The sequence below is a fragment of the Macaca nemestrina genome, chromosome 1, assembly GCF_043159975.1.
Source record: "Macaca nemestrina isolate mMacNem1 chromosome 1, mMacNem.hap1, whole genome shotgun sequence".
In the NCBI taxonomy this organism is placed as follows: Eukaryota; Metazoa; Chordata; class Mammalia; order Primates; family Cercopithecidae; genus Macaca; species Macaca nemestrina.
The window spans coordinates 118,865,792-118,880,583 of record NC_092125.1 but is presented as its reverse complement, the minus strand read 5'-3'; positions in this window follow the sequence as shown (position 1 = coordinate 118,880,583).

The following is a 14,792-nucleotide window of genomic DNA, read 5'->3' as shown; positions in this document are numbered from 1 at the left end:
AACTTATATGAGGTATCTCAAATAATTAAACTCTTAGGAACAGCCAGTAGAATGGTGGTTGCTAGAGGGTGGGACAGAGGGTGGTGAGGAAAGAGGAATTATTAGCATCATTCCATGATTGTAGAGTTTCAGTTCTGCAAGATGAAAAATCTCTAGAGATTCATTGCGCAATAGTACATTTAAAATGGTTAAGATTGGAAATTTTATGTTATGCATTTTTTACCACAAATTTTTAAAATGTAAAAAAAAAAGAAAGAAAAAAAAGAAAGGGCCAGAAAACTAGAGCTGAATTATTGTCATTTAAGATGAAAGAAAAAAAAAAAAAAAGGAGAAAACAGAGAGGCAGTAACTAGTCCCAGAACCTAATTCTGGGAATGTCCGGAAGTCAAAAGTTACTTGGTGAAATTGCAAGTGGTATTGAGGAGGTATTTGTGGGCAGAAGTCCTCCTTTAAATCAGTAATGATCAAGCCTTTTTCCAGGTTGGACACGCAAGAAAAAAAATCTCCCATGGTTATACCCAGTGTAATGACAAATGGCTGCTTTCTTTCACCTGTCTCTCTCCCCGACTCAAAACCCCTCTCTCATAGAATAAATGGCAAAAGAAAAGTCTCCTTGGAGTAATTTCTTTCAAAAAAGGAAGAGCAGAAGTAGGAAGAGGGGAGAGGAAGAGGTGAGGGAGTGAGCAGCAAGCTGAAATTACAGTCTTAAAAAATGATTATTTTCAATAATACAACAACAACAAAAAATAATGCAGAGATTCCATAGCCAACATTGTACTGAGTATAAAAATGGTGCCACAGTAGTCACAAAAGCTCTTCATGTTGCTGGTAGAGACAGAGAGAGAACTTATGGCTTATTCAAACAAAATCTCCCCAGTCTCAATGGTGAGGGTTTTGGATTTAATCAGATTGCTTTCCCCACACCTACCATAAGAAAATGGAAGGAAGATGAGATATAATTTGGAGGCATGGAATCTTATGAAGATAAATGGGCTAAAGCCAGGGATCTTGGGTAGTCAAAGGGAAGTTCATGGAGATGGAAGTAAAAGAGACTGTTACTGGTGGACTAGAGGAAGTATGGGTAAGGCAGTGAAAAGAGGTGAGAAAACAGTCAAAGACAAATTTTACCACTAGAAAAAAAAAAAACATGCTGCAATTTGTTCTGCCTTCTCCCTTCTTAGAATTAAAATAGCTTTTACTTAAATGTTATTTGTCCTTGCCTTCCTCCCACCCCAACTGCCATGGGCACTAGAGGGGTGAGACAAAGCAAAGATGGACCTGCATGGGGAGCTGGTTCAGTAGCAGCAATGGGGCTCCCAGGGATTGCCCAAGGCAAGCTGCAAGATACAAGGAGGAAAGTGCTGGATTATCGATGCCATGAGGTACACACAAAGACAACTTGGTGGAAACTCTGTCACACAGATTGCTCCAAGAAAGCCAGCTTGGCCAGCAGCCACGCATAGTGTCACGTTCATGTGCAGCCCTCTGGCCTGGGAGAAGGCTGCCAGAGGCGGCATTCCCTAAGGGAGGCTGTGAGATTTGCCCTGCCCACTCTGGACACTGGGATCCTGTCAGCAGTAGTTAGGTGGGGCCCTTTTCCCAGTCAGATTCCATTTATGAAAATACTGAGAATTGTTCTTTAATTTAGACTTTAATAAAGATAAGGCAAAGGTTAATTGAGAATGGCTGAGTCTCACATTATGTAATGAGGACTGGCTAAAACACTGTACTGTTAACTGGGAAAATTGCTGCTGAATTCTGATATTGACCTCCACGCCTTCCAAACTAAGGAATTGATGGGTCTGTTGATTTTATGTTACCCAAGTCTAGCTGACCTGTATTTTCCATTCTTCCTAATTCTTGACTCATATTGGTCTGGGTTCATATGGATTTTTTTTGTATAAGGATCTTGTTACTAATTGCAGAGAATTCTCAATCTCTACATCTGTAATTTCTCAAAGTTCAGATTTTTAAATAACAAAGGCCACATCAGTTGCTGTCTAGGGAGGCTGCCTCGTCCAAGGTGTTCTGCAAAATGCCTGCTGTCCGTTACTTATAACCCAAAAATGGCTCCTTTCTCTACTTGGAATGTGCTGATCTGCTCCATCATCAGCATCTGCTTGCCTCTGCTCAGTTGCCTCTGCTGGTGGGCTGGGCTGGGAACTGGCTCCTTTTTGTAGCAAGAATTACTTCAGGAGTGAATCTCATCTTCTCGCTTTGGAAATCTAGAAATACATCCTATAACTTCTGGCACAACCCAATTCAACATCCACCTTTGGCCCCAGCTGGTTTTAGGGTTTTACTCTGTAGGTATTTCATGTTTACAGATGGTGACAAGAAAGAACTTGAATAGAAGGCCACTCTGTAAGGACATGAGTTTATACGCTGTGCAAAGGTGCCCAGCCAAGAAGGCAAGTGGGGCTGAACTCCAATCCCTCAGGAAGGAATGCCTTTTCTTTGCATGAAGGCAACAGCTCCCACCAAGCCAAGTGCTGGTGAAGCTGTGTCCACACAGAAGTATCCTTTTGAATTTACACTCCATAGGCTGGCAGCAGTCTTCCCTGAAACAGATGCTGTGGGATAGGGAAACTGGGTTTTTAAAGACCTCAAAGAAAAATTTACCAGGATCATTCATGGAGGAAAAGTCAGCATGATCATCCCCAAAGTGGAAGCCAACAGTGATCAGTCAAAAGAACAAAGAGGGCCAGGCGTGATGGCTCACGCCTGTAATCCCAGCACTTCGAGAGGCAGAGGCAGACGGATCATCTGAGGTCAGGAGTTCAAGACTAGCCTGACCAACATGGTGAAACCCTGTCTCTACTAAAATACAAAAAATTGCCAGGCATGGTGATGGGCACCTGTAATCTCAACTACTTTGGGAGGCTGAGGCAGGAGAATCGCTTGAACCCAGGTGGTGGAGCCGAGATCGTACCATAGCACTCCAGCCTGGGTGACAGAGCGAGGCTTCCTCTTAAAAAAAAAAAAAAAAAAGAGGCTAGGTGCAGTGGCTCACGCCTGTAATCCCAGCACTTTGGGAGGCTGAGGTGGAAGGATTGCTTGAGTCCAGGAATTCAAGACCAGCCTGGGCAACATGGTGAGACCCTATCTTTACAAAAAATAAAAAACTAGCCAGGTGTGGTGCTGAGTGCCTCTGGTCCCAGCTACTTGGGAAGCTAAGGTGTGAGGATCACTTGAACCCAGGAGGCAGAGGTTGCAGTGAGTTGAGATCAGGCCACTGCACTCCAGCCTGGGCGACAGAGTGAAACTCTGTCTCAAACAACAATAAACCCCAAAGACCAAAGATTAAGAATCTAAAGCTTTACTCCCTAACTCCAGTGGAAGATGCTTTATTTTTCTTCTCTCCCCTTGAATCATTTCTCAAAGAGTAAGAGCTGATTTTTCCATGTGAAATTGGGAGGAAGAGGACTTAGATGATACAGCGCATAGCACAGAGCACAGGGGCCAGTTCAAAGTTGCATGAGCTGCCCTAATACCAAAAACACCCACTTATCCTATGGAGTAACTCCAAGGACTGATCACATTCAGCCACAGGGAGGGTAGCCGGGGGGCTAAATGCACTAGCCCAACAGGCATCAAAAGGGCAGCTTTGTTCACTGTGGCAGCACCTGCCCTCAGATATTGCTTCTTCTGGCTTCCCTTTCATTCTCTCATCTCTTGCGCTTTCTCTCTTGCTGCTTGTATTCTATGTTCTGGAATTCTCACTGCCTCCCAGACACTGTGGTTCACTTTGATTGATGCTCTTTGTTCTCTGTGTAAGTGGAGAACTGCTGAACAGAATAATATAGCCTTCAGCCAACTCTGTCATTCCTTTTGTTCCTACCTTGCCTGCGCAGGCACAGCAGTCGATGTGGGAACAAATGTTTTTGAGCACCTACTATGTGATGCATGATTCTAGGCACTGGGAACACAGTGGTGATCAAAACAGTCAAAAATCTCTGCTGAAGGGGATGAGGTGAGGGAGGGATAGACAATAAACAAAATAAGTAAACTGGCCGGTGCAATGATTCACACCTATAATCCCAGCACTTTGGGAGGTGAGGCAGGCAGATTGCTTGAGCCCAGGGGTTTGAGGCCAACCTAGGCAACAAGAGGAAACTTCATCTCTACAAAAAATATAAAAATCAGCTGGCTCAAACAAATTAACAAGAAAAAAATCCCTTCAAAAAATGTGCTAAGGACATGAATAGACAATTCTCAAAAGAAGATACACAAATGGCCAACAAACATGAAAAAATGCCCATCATCACTAATGATCAGGGAAATGCAAGTCCAAACCACAATGAGATGTCACCTTACATCTGCGAGAATAGCCATATTCAAAAAATAATAGATGTTGGTGGGGATGTGGTGAAAAGGGAACACTTTTACACTGCTGGTGGGAATGTCAGCTAGTACAACCACTATGGAAAACAGTGTGAAGATTCCTTAAAGAAGTAGATCTACCATTTGATCCAGCAATTCCACTACTGGGTATCTATCCAGTGGAAAAGAAGTCATTATACAAAAAAGATACTTGCACACGCATGTTTATAGCAGCACAATTTGCAATTGCAAAAATACGAAACCAGCCCAAATGCCCTTCAATCAATGAGTGGATAAGAAACTGTGGTATGGCCCAGCGTGGTGGTTCACACCCGTAATCCTAGCACTTTGGGAGGCCAAGGCGGGCGGATCATGAGGTCAGGAGTTGGAGACCAGCCTGGCCAACATGGCAAAACCCCGCCTCTACTAAAAATACAAAAATTACCTGGGTGTGGTGGCAGATGCCTGTAATCTCAGCTACTCAGGAGGCTGAGGCAGGAAAATCGTTTGAACCGGGGAGGCGGAGTTTGCAGTGAGCCGAGATCGTGTCATTGCACTCCAGCCTGGGCAACAAAAAAAAAAAAAAAAAAAAAAAAAAAAAAAAAATTGCGGGGTGTGTGTGTGTGCGTGTGTGTGTGTATATATTTATACACACATACATACACACCATGGAATACTATTCACTCATAAAAAGGAATGAGATTCGCAGTAATCTGCGACGGAATTGGAGAGCAATATTCTAAGTGAAGTAACTCAGGAATGGAAAACCAAACGTCCCATGTTCTCACTCATAAGTGGGAGCTAAGCTATGAGGATGCAGAGGTATAAGAATGATACAATGGACTTTAGGGACTTGGGGGAAAGGGTGACAAGGAGGTGAGGGATAAAAGACTACAAATTGGGTACAGTGTATACTGCTTGGATAATGGGTGCACCAAAATCTCACAAATCACAGCTAAAGAGCTTAATTATGTAACCAAACACCACCTGTTCCCCAAAGACCTATGAAAATAAATAAAAATAATAAAAATTAAAATTAAAAAATTAAAATGCTATATATGTTAAAAAAAAAATAGCATGGTGGCATGTGCCTGTAGTCCCACCTACTCCAGAGGCTGGGGTTGGAGCTTTGAACCCAGGAGGTAGAGGCTGCAGTGAACTGTGATCACGCCACTGCACTCCAGCCTGGGCGACAGAGCAAGACCTTGACTCAAAAAGAAAAAAAGTAAATAAGATATATGGTATACTAGATGGTGACAAGTGTTAAAGAGGAAAATAAAGCAGGAGAGTGTGGAGGGTGTGGTGATGAACACCCTGTGGTCCCAGCTACTTGGGAGGCTGAGGAGTGTCCAAACGTACAAAGTATGTTTATATTTGTCTTCAGTAAATATCTGGAATTGAGATTCCTGGGTCTAATCATAAGTGTATGCTTAACAAACATTAAACTGAGAAAGAAACTGTCAAATGGTTTGCCATTTCATAACGGGTGGCCAAGAAAGCCCTTGATAAGAAGATGAATTTTGGTTAAAGATCTGAAGGAGGTGAGTGAGCCTTGACATGTCTAAGGAGAAAATGCAGTGATCTTTGTGTACTTCTCAAGCTTCTGACTGGCTACACAGGGTTTATATTTTTACTAACTCTTAACAAGTGTATTAGTTATCAGCTGCTATGGAACAAATGACCCCAAAACTTAGTGGCTTAAAACAACAAAATGTTGTCTCACGGTGAGTCAGGAATCCAAGTGTGGCTCATCTGCTTCCCTTCGGCTCAGGGTCTCTCACACAAGGCTGTCATGAAGGCGCTGGCCAGGACTGCAGTCGTCCCCAGACTCAGCTGGAAGAGGATCTGCCTCCGAGATCATGCAGGTGGCTGTTGACAGACCTCGGGTTTTCACTGGCTGTTAGCTGAAGATATCAGTTTCTTACAACTTGGACCTCTCCATGGAGCAGCTGACAACAGAGAAACCCAGCAAGGCAGAAGTCAGACTTTCAATAATCTAATCTTAGAAACGACATCCATCATTTTTGCCATACAAAAATGATGCCATAAATTTGATGGAAGCAACTCATTAGGTCCAGCCCACATTCAAGGGGAGGGGGTTACAGAAGGGTGTGACTTCCAGGAGGTGAGGATGGTTGAGGCCACTTGGAGGTTGACTGTCTCCCCAAGAGTAGAACAAAGGCATGTACATCCTTAATATGCACCTGGATGACATCCCCTTGTCAATTTTCCCCATAGCAGCCAGAGTGGTCCTCACAAAATATAAGCTAGAGCATATCACTTCCCTCTGCAAATCCTCTATCACACCTTAGAGTGACACCTGCAGCTCCCTGGCTGGCTGCGGCCTCACTCTCTTGCTGCTTATCCCACCATCCACTTGACTCACGCCACTCTGGCCGCAGGAACCTTCTTGCTCTTGCACAAATGTGCTGAAGCCCTTTCTGCCCTGTGCACTCTTCCCACTTGGCCCTCCTTCCCCCATCACTCAGGTCTGCTCAGCTCTCACCTCCTCCGCGGGGCTTTTTCTGTTCCTCTGTACTTCAGCCCTCTCCGCTTATTCTACTTTATTTTCCTCATACCACTTATCCCTATCTGAAATAGTCTATCATTTGTTTGTTTCTTGTCCTCCTCTCTGACTAGAGGGTAAGGTTGACAAGGGCAGGGACTTTTGTCTATTTTGTTCACTGCTGTATTCCCAGTGCCTGGGACTTAAAAGAGTCTCAGTGGATGTCACCAGAATAAGCGAGTGACTGGACAGCCTTTGAATGTATGTAAAGATGAAGTCATCTCTAACACAGTAATAATAATATTTTCTACTTGGGGGGCTTATTATATCCTAGGCAGCTTACAAACATAATTTCATTTAATCCTTACAAAGATCCCATGAGGTGGGTACTCTCATTATCTTCATCTTACAGGGGAGGAAAACAAGGCTTGGCAAGACCAGGAAACCCACATGAGATCACACAACAAATAGAAGAGTTGAGATTTAAGCCCACAGTTGTCTGACCCTGCAGCCCACACTGTTTCCCCAGCAATAAAGCAACCAAGACAGTGGCTCTCCGTGCAGGATGTGCACAGGAGCACCCGCGGGGCATGGGCCTCACCACCATAGTGTCATAGTCACCATAAGACTATTTCTAAAGCTGTTCCCTAGGAAACCCTAAGGTACAGGCTAGGATAGCGATCCTGTCTCACACTTCAGGATCTAGTGACAAGTATCAATGCAGTGCCTACCTCTACAGTAGTCTACAATTTAATAGAACCTTTTTTTTTTTTTTTCTGTCGCCCAGGCTGGAGTGCAGTGGCACGATCTTGGCTCACTGCAAGCTCCGCCTCCAGGGTTCAGGCCATTCTCCTGCCTCAGCCTCCCGAGTAGCTGGGACTACAGGTGCCTGCCACCACACCTGGCTAATTTTTTGTATTTTTAGTAGACACAAGGTATCACCGTGTTAGCCAGGATGGTCTCGATCTCCTGACTTTGTGATCTGCCCACCTCGGCCTCCCAAAGTGCTGGGATTACAGGCGTGAGCCACCTCGCTTGAGATTAAAGCCACCCAGAACCTTTAATCTCAACCCACCTTTAGGCAAAACTGTGACATTTAGCTCGGGGCTACCCAGAGACCCTGCTGAGACTTGAGCAGCCCAGGTTTCTGCCCTTCTCACCCACGCTCACCCACACTGTGTCCTCCTCCCTCAGAGTTCTGTGCTGTCCCTCAGGGACAGTGAGAGGACAAGGCAGGGCTGCTCTCCCCCAGTCAGAGCTTTCAGCCCCATTGCTGCCACTGGCTGCAGGCTGATGGACAAATGAGGCTCCAGCTCCCAATCGGCCTCCCCTCCCTTCTCAGCACAGTTGACAGCAACGTCACCCGTCTGAAGCACCTGTCTCCCAGGTTTCCTCGCTCCTGCCACACTGAATTCCCTTCAGTCCCTGAACCTGTCATACTCTCTCACCTACAGGCTTAGCTCATGTTTGTGCCGCTACCAAGAACATTCTTTCCCTCTGATCAGCTAGTTAAATCCTATTAACGCTCAGGTCTCTGTAAATGTCACTTCCTGACCTAGGGAAGACTTCCCTAACTAGCCCCTGCATGGGTTAGGTACTTCCCTGCTCCACTGGCACCCACGACTTCCTGTACAACAGGAGAACACCGGCTTGCCTTCATAATTACCTGTACTTTCATAGAGGCTCCCTGAGATCAGGAACCACGCCTGTTGGATATCTGTAGCCCAGCATTTACCTCCTCTCCTCTGGAAAGAGTTTACTAAATTTCCTTTCCTTTTTATTTCAGCCATGTGGTTTGTGTGCGACTGATGCTAATGTCCAAGTCCATCTGCAGAGTTTAAGTTAATGGGCATACCCTACCTCCATTCTCCCTGTCACAGCAGCTCAGGATTGACATGTGACTCAGGCCAGGCCAATCAGGCTGCACCTCAGGGCTCTGCCTGGAAAGATGAGCCCTGGACTCTTCTCCCCTGCCACACATGTAGCCTCTTGCGATACTGGAAGCAAGCCAAGGTTTCTTCCAGTTATGCTTAAATAACCTGTGTCAGCATTAAAGACAGAGCCCTGTGGCATGCTGCTAGTGTTCTCCTTTCAGGTTGATGTTGAGGTAGTGGCCATTATTCTTTGGATCTGGCTGTTACACCAGTTAACCCCATGCATTAAAGGAGAGTGTATTCAGTAAGTAAGTTCAGTAACAACTCAGGGGCTTAACATCTTCACCAACGGAGGTGAAGGTTGGGGTGGTGGAGTCTGGCCTGCAGTGGAGCCATGCAGAGCTAAGAAATGGAGAGAAAGAAACAGAGTCCTGGTTGCATTATTTGAGGCACTCAATCAAACATTGCCTGAAACTAGAGCTACCTCTAGATTTGTCAATTACACAGATCGATCAATTACCTTCATACTTAAATGAGATTGGGTTTGCTTGTTGTTGTTACTTGCAATCAAGAAAACACCTTAAATTCTGCCTTATTCACCACTGAATCCTCAGCCCTCAGCACAGTGGCTGGCACCTAGCTGTAAGTGAATGTAAGTTTCTTTGCTCTAATCAGGGGACTAGCAACTCCAGCAGGGAGGGCATTATAAGCACGTGGCTCTTTCTAGGCAGGTGCTACAATGCTGGTTCTACTTCTTTCTCCCAGTTCCTATACACCAGTGCATCAGGGATCCCTCTCCCAGCTCCCCTGGGCCCTGAAGATCCAGGAGCTCTTCTGTCTGGCTGCTGAGATGCAATCCCTACCTCCTGGTCCCATTTACAGAATCATCCCTAACCAGCTTCCCTCAAGTCCCCAACCGGCCTCAGCAGGCCGTGGTAACTCAGAGCCTGTTACGGACCATGGGGCCACTCAAAACACGGATTTAGGGCACTGTCTACTTGTTTTTAAAAAAATCTAGGCTGTGATTGGTTCTTCCACTCACACACTGAATAAATTCTGTGCCCTCTCTTGTGTCCACAACCTTATTTTATCACTGTTATTGAAATAACAGAATTTGAGAAAGAAACATAGAGGTCATTTAGTTCAACTCCATTCCTAGGGCAGGTGCCACCACTACTATATCTCTGACTGAGGTCTAGTCTGCTTTGGCTTGAATACAACCAGGGACCGGCTGCTCCATCCTTTGCAAGTCGGGCACATTGTCAGACAGCTCAGATTGTTAGAAAGTTCTTCCTGAAATTGAGCTGGAATCTGCTTCCTTGTCATTCCACCTAGTCCTGGATCTGCCATCTGGAGTCCCTGGCATCAGCCTGATCCCTCCCCCACATGGCAGCCATTGGGATATATGAGGACAGCTCACATGTCCCTAACGTCTGCTTGGCTCCAGGAGAAGAATCCCTTGTGCCCTTACCCAGTCCTCATATGATTTGGTTTCCTGATATTGCACCAGCACGTCATCCCTTGAATGTGCTTTGTTTGTGATTGTTCACCTCTCTGAAAATATGGTTCCTTGAAAGGATCTCAAAGATGTAGCCTGTCTAGCACCAAGCACAATAGAACCATCCCATCCCTGGTTCTGGGCTCACCACACCTGTTAATGATGATATGTAAATGCCCAGTGCCATTTTAACAGCCTCATCATACTATTAGCTCAATGTAATCTTAGAGAAAATAAACCCCTTCCATTGGATTTTCCATATTTTAATCTTTGATATATGGAGCTCCATAGTGATTTCTCTTGAATATTATCTTACAGGGTTTAGACGGGGCAGAATCACTAAAGTGATCATATAACTTATCATACAAATTGTGACAGTTTTAAGATTGAAAACAGGTTCTATTATTACTATTAACAATCACTTTGAGACAACAGACACAACCAGGGCTGTCCAAACAAACCCAGACCCGGGACCACCCTAAAAAAAATGGTTAGGACCACAGAGTCTGGGGTCAAATCCCAGTGCTATCATTTACCAGTTTGTTACTTAATCTCTTGACATTTCTGTTTTCCCATCATGGAAAGGGAGATAACATTTTTACATCATAGGATCATCATAAGTATTAAACAAGATCATGTATGGAAAGCATTTAACCCATACATTTCTAAGCATTTAATGCCTGGCTTACATTAAATGCTTAGAAAATATCACTTGTTATTTTTAGCTTGTTGAGATCTTTTAAATTTTGACCAGCTATCTCTCTTAGCATTGTGTCATTTTTAAATCTGAGAAGTACATCTTCCACAGCCTTGTCTGAGTTATTGCTTAAATAACCTGTGTCAGCATCAAAGACAGAGCCCCGTGTGTCCCCCTTCCAGGCTGATGTTTAAGCATTGGCCACTATTCTTTGGATCTGGCTGTTACACCAGTTAACCCCGTACATTAAAGGAAAGTATGTTTAGTAAGTAAATTCAGTAACAACTCAGGGGCTTAACTGGTATACAGGTTTATGTTTCTCTCACATGAAAGTCTGGAGAGGCCCCACTTTGGCAGGAGCCCATCCTCCCACCATTAGCCAGGGACCCAGGCTGATGGCAGCTCTTCTGTCTTCAGCATGTGGCTTTCTGAGTGGTTCTGCTGCTCACCATTCCCACCAGTGGGAAGTGGGAGAAGAGTGTGGAGGAGCAAGTGGAGGAGATATATGTGCTGGCCTGCCAGGGGCATGGATCACTTCTCCTTACAAGCGCGTGGGGGAGAACTTAGACACAAAGGCGCGCCACACCATAGGGAAGGTGGGAAAGGCAGGGCAGCTTAGCTGCCAGGGACCAGCTCCACTGCTCTTCCTACAGAAGAAGGGGAGGAGAGTTCGGTGGACAGCTAGGAATTACCACCTCTCCCATTCACCTAATGCATTATCATTCAGGCCACATTTTCTATCTTGTCCTCGAGGAAGTAAGGTGACTACCAAATACGTTACGAAATCAAAGGCCTCCACCATTCTGCTCTGCTACTAGCAAAGAAAGGAAATAATTTCCAGGGCATCATGAGGAGATGGCACACAAGCAGCCCACACTCTGTCTGAGAAATGGTTTTACATTTGGAGCAGTGAAATTCATTTAAACCTTCCATTAATCTGTGCTGGGAAGAAACAAAAAGAAGGCAGAAACATAGTGGTGTTTAAAAATGAAATGAAATGAAATTCCAAGTATAAGAGCTTTATGGAAAAGTCAAACAGAAAAGGAGTTTTACATAAAAATTAAAATAATCTTAAAGATTGCTTAATATTTCCCTTTGAACATTCCTGAGTTCCTTGAAATAAGATGTAGGACTCAGATTTCTGACGCAAGTAACATAGGCATTATGGTCAGCCCTTAAACTCCAGCCTGCAGCTCTTAAAGTCAAGTCGAGCACTGCTGATAAGCAACCTCATTTATTCATTCAACAAACATGTAGAGAGAAGCTTCTCAGTGCCATGCACTGTGTGGGGAATAAAGAAATGAACAAACTGTGGGCCCAACTCTTGAAGGTCTTTCAGACTCATAGATTCCTAGTTGCAAATATCAGAAACCATGTCTGGCTACTCTAAGCAGGAAGCGTATTTACTAAAGAATATTAGGTCCCAAAAACTCTAGGAAGCTATGAAGCTAGGAATAATGCCTCAAAACGCTTTGCAGAATAGTCTAGAAGAGACCATACTGGCCCCCTTGTCAGCAGAGACACACAGCTTGAACTGGTGACCCTGCCAATGTGGGACCTCAGATGCTTTCATCAGAATCTCCTGAGACTGAGACAGATACAAGCCACCTTAGCCAGAACATACTCCTCCCAGTTCTTGCTGCTTTGCAGTGCTAGCTTCTGATTCAGTGTCCTTCTGATGCAGCTGTGCCCTAGCTGCAAGGAAGGTGGGGAGAGTGAGTACCTGCCTTCTAAGTTAGGATGTGGGGATTTGTAAAACAGAATTCCCCAAACATAGGGAAGACGTGAAAAGGTTCTGGGTGGCCAAAACATTGGTAAGTGTCCATGATGAGGTGAAAAATACATGCAAATACATATATTAGAATGGAATACGGGCTTTATGAACTTCATGAAGAGAGTTGTGGAAACACAGAGGACAGAGAAATAAAACCTGACTGAGCAGGTCAGAGAAGACTTCACCAAGGCAGTCTCCACCTGTCCCACCCACCTAATGTGTTATCATTCAGCCCACATTTACTGTCTTATCCTCTGGGTCATAAAGGATGCTTAAGAACTTTCTGGGGAAAGTTTCTGAGGAAGGGCCCTGCACACAGAGGAAAAGCATGTGAAAAGGGATGAGAGTGGGGAAGGCTTGGTAGGTCTGCAGAGAGGCTCCTTGTGGTAAAGGCAAAAGCTGAGTGTCAGCAGCGAGGGGCAGAGAGGCTGAGAGTGACAGGTCAAGATCAGATCACAAAAGCCTTTTATGGTCATTGGATGTCATTGAAGGATGGGAGTAATGTGATCTTTTTGTTTTTAAGAGATTACCTGGTGCTATGTAGAGGGTGGATTGGATAGGAAAGAAAATGAAGCTGGAGACAGAGTCCAGAGGCTAGTGTGAAAGACCAAGTGAGAATGATGCAAACCTGAATTAAGGCAGTGGCAACAGGAGGGAAGGGTAAGTTGAACCTGAGAAATGGCTCTGCCCACTGGGAAACCCAAAGTATGGGTCTGGAACAGAGTTGAGGATCATTAGCTTTTAGATGGTAGTCAGTACACTAAGAGAGATCACAGAGGGTGAACAGAAGATGACCGGAACCCTTACAGTTAAGCATTAGAAAGCCCAAGTCAGGTTTCCCAATCCCAGCAGCAACCAAAGGCAGGATGTGCCCAGGCCATAAAGTGTAACACTGGGTATTAGGGGTGAGAGGGTGAAGATCCTGATCCAAACTCCCTGGAGCTCACTGTTGTGCTGAAGCACGTAGACGGCGTTATAGTGTTTTGGCTACCTGCTTCAATTTCCTCTTCTCATTGTAATGGAGCATGATTTCTTTTTGGGGAACCCCCTCTCACCCGTTCTGGGCAGTCTTGGGGGTGTTAATCAATGTGACCTGTCTGGCCCTGGCTGAGAGGTGAGCATGGGACCCAAGAGCATTCCGATTCTCTTCAAGGACTTCTTAGAGCTCAGTGAAGCCAGGCTGGAAAGAAGAGTTTGGAGTTGGTTCAACCCAGCAGCATCTCCCTAAGGAGATCACCCCTTAATTCCTGCCCCATGGAATCCTGAGCTGTCCTAGCTCAATTATTCTTTCAGTCTGGTTTCTAGCTTTCCTTTCTACTCTGTGAACTCAGTGAGACTCTTAAATTGAATTTTTTTTTCTGCTTAGGGGAGTCAGAATCTGCGGTTTGCAATCAAGCAAACCCAACTCACCGAGTGACAGGCACTTAAGTCAACTCTGTATAATAATTCCTCCAAATCAACCTCCCAACAGGTGCAAAGCATTTATGAAAAAGGAATGGGGCTGTCATGCACCCTGGAACAGGGATCATTCTAGCTGTGACTTTATCCTTACTTCTCACAAGACCTTGAATGGGTCCCTTCACCTCTTCAGGCCTCAGTGTTCTCATCTGCAAATCACAGCATGGGGTTGGATGATACTTGGTGTCCAGTGGTGCGCTGGTAAACTGTTTCTTCAAAAATTAAAAAAAAAAAAAGAAAAAAAAAAGGTTTTGCTGGCTTTTAAACTACTTGGTCAAAAATCTGCTTCCTTAAAGCATAGAGAATTAATGAGCATCTCAAGCTTTACTTTTCCTTTTTAATGATGCCTGCACTATCAGAGTTTTCTAGTGTTCTCTCTTTTGTTTGGCATATAATCATGCACAACATTTTTATTTCTTTAAGGTGAGAGTATATTTTTATTTCCTAAATGCCATACTGTGAAGATCAAAGTCTTAAGTGTGTTTGTGCAGCTCAAAAATAAAGATATATTAGGGGGAAAACACTGGTCTAAGCCCAAAGCACACTTAAAGCAAGTTTTAATTTGATTTTATTTTCTTTGTGTAGTACAAACATTTATTTAACTTTTTGCCATTTGAAGTAAACAATTTCCAAAATGTGTGCTCAACAATAATCATTAAAAT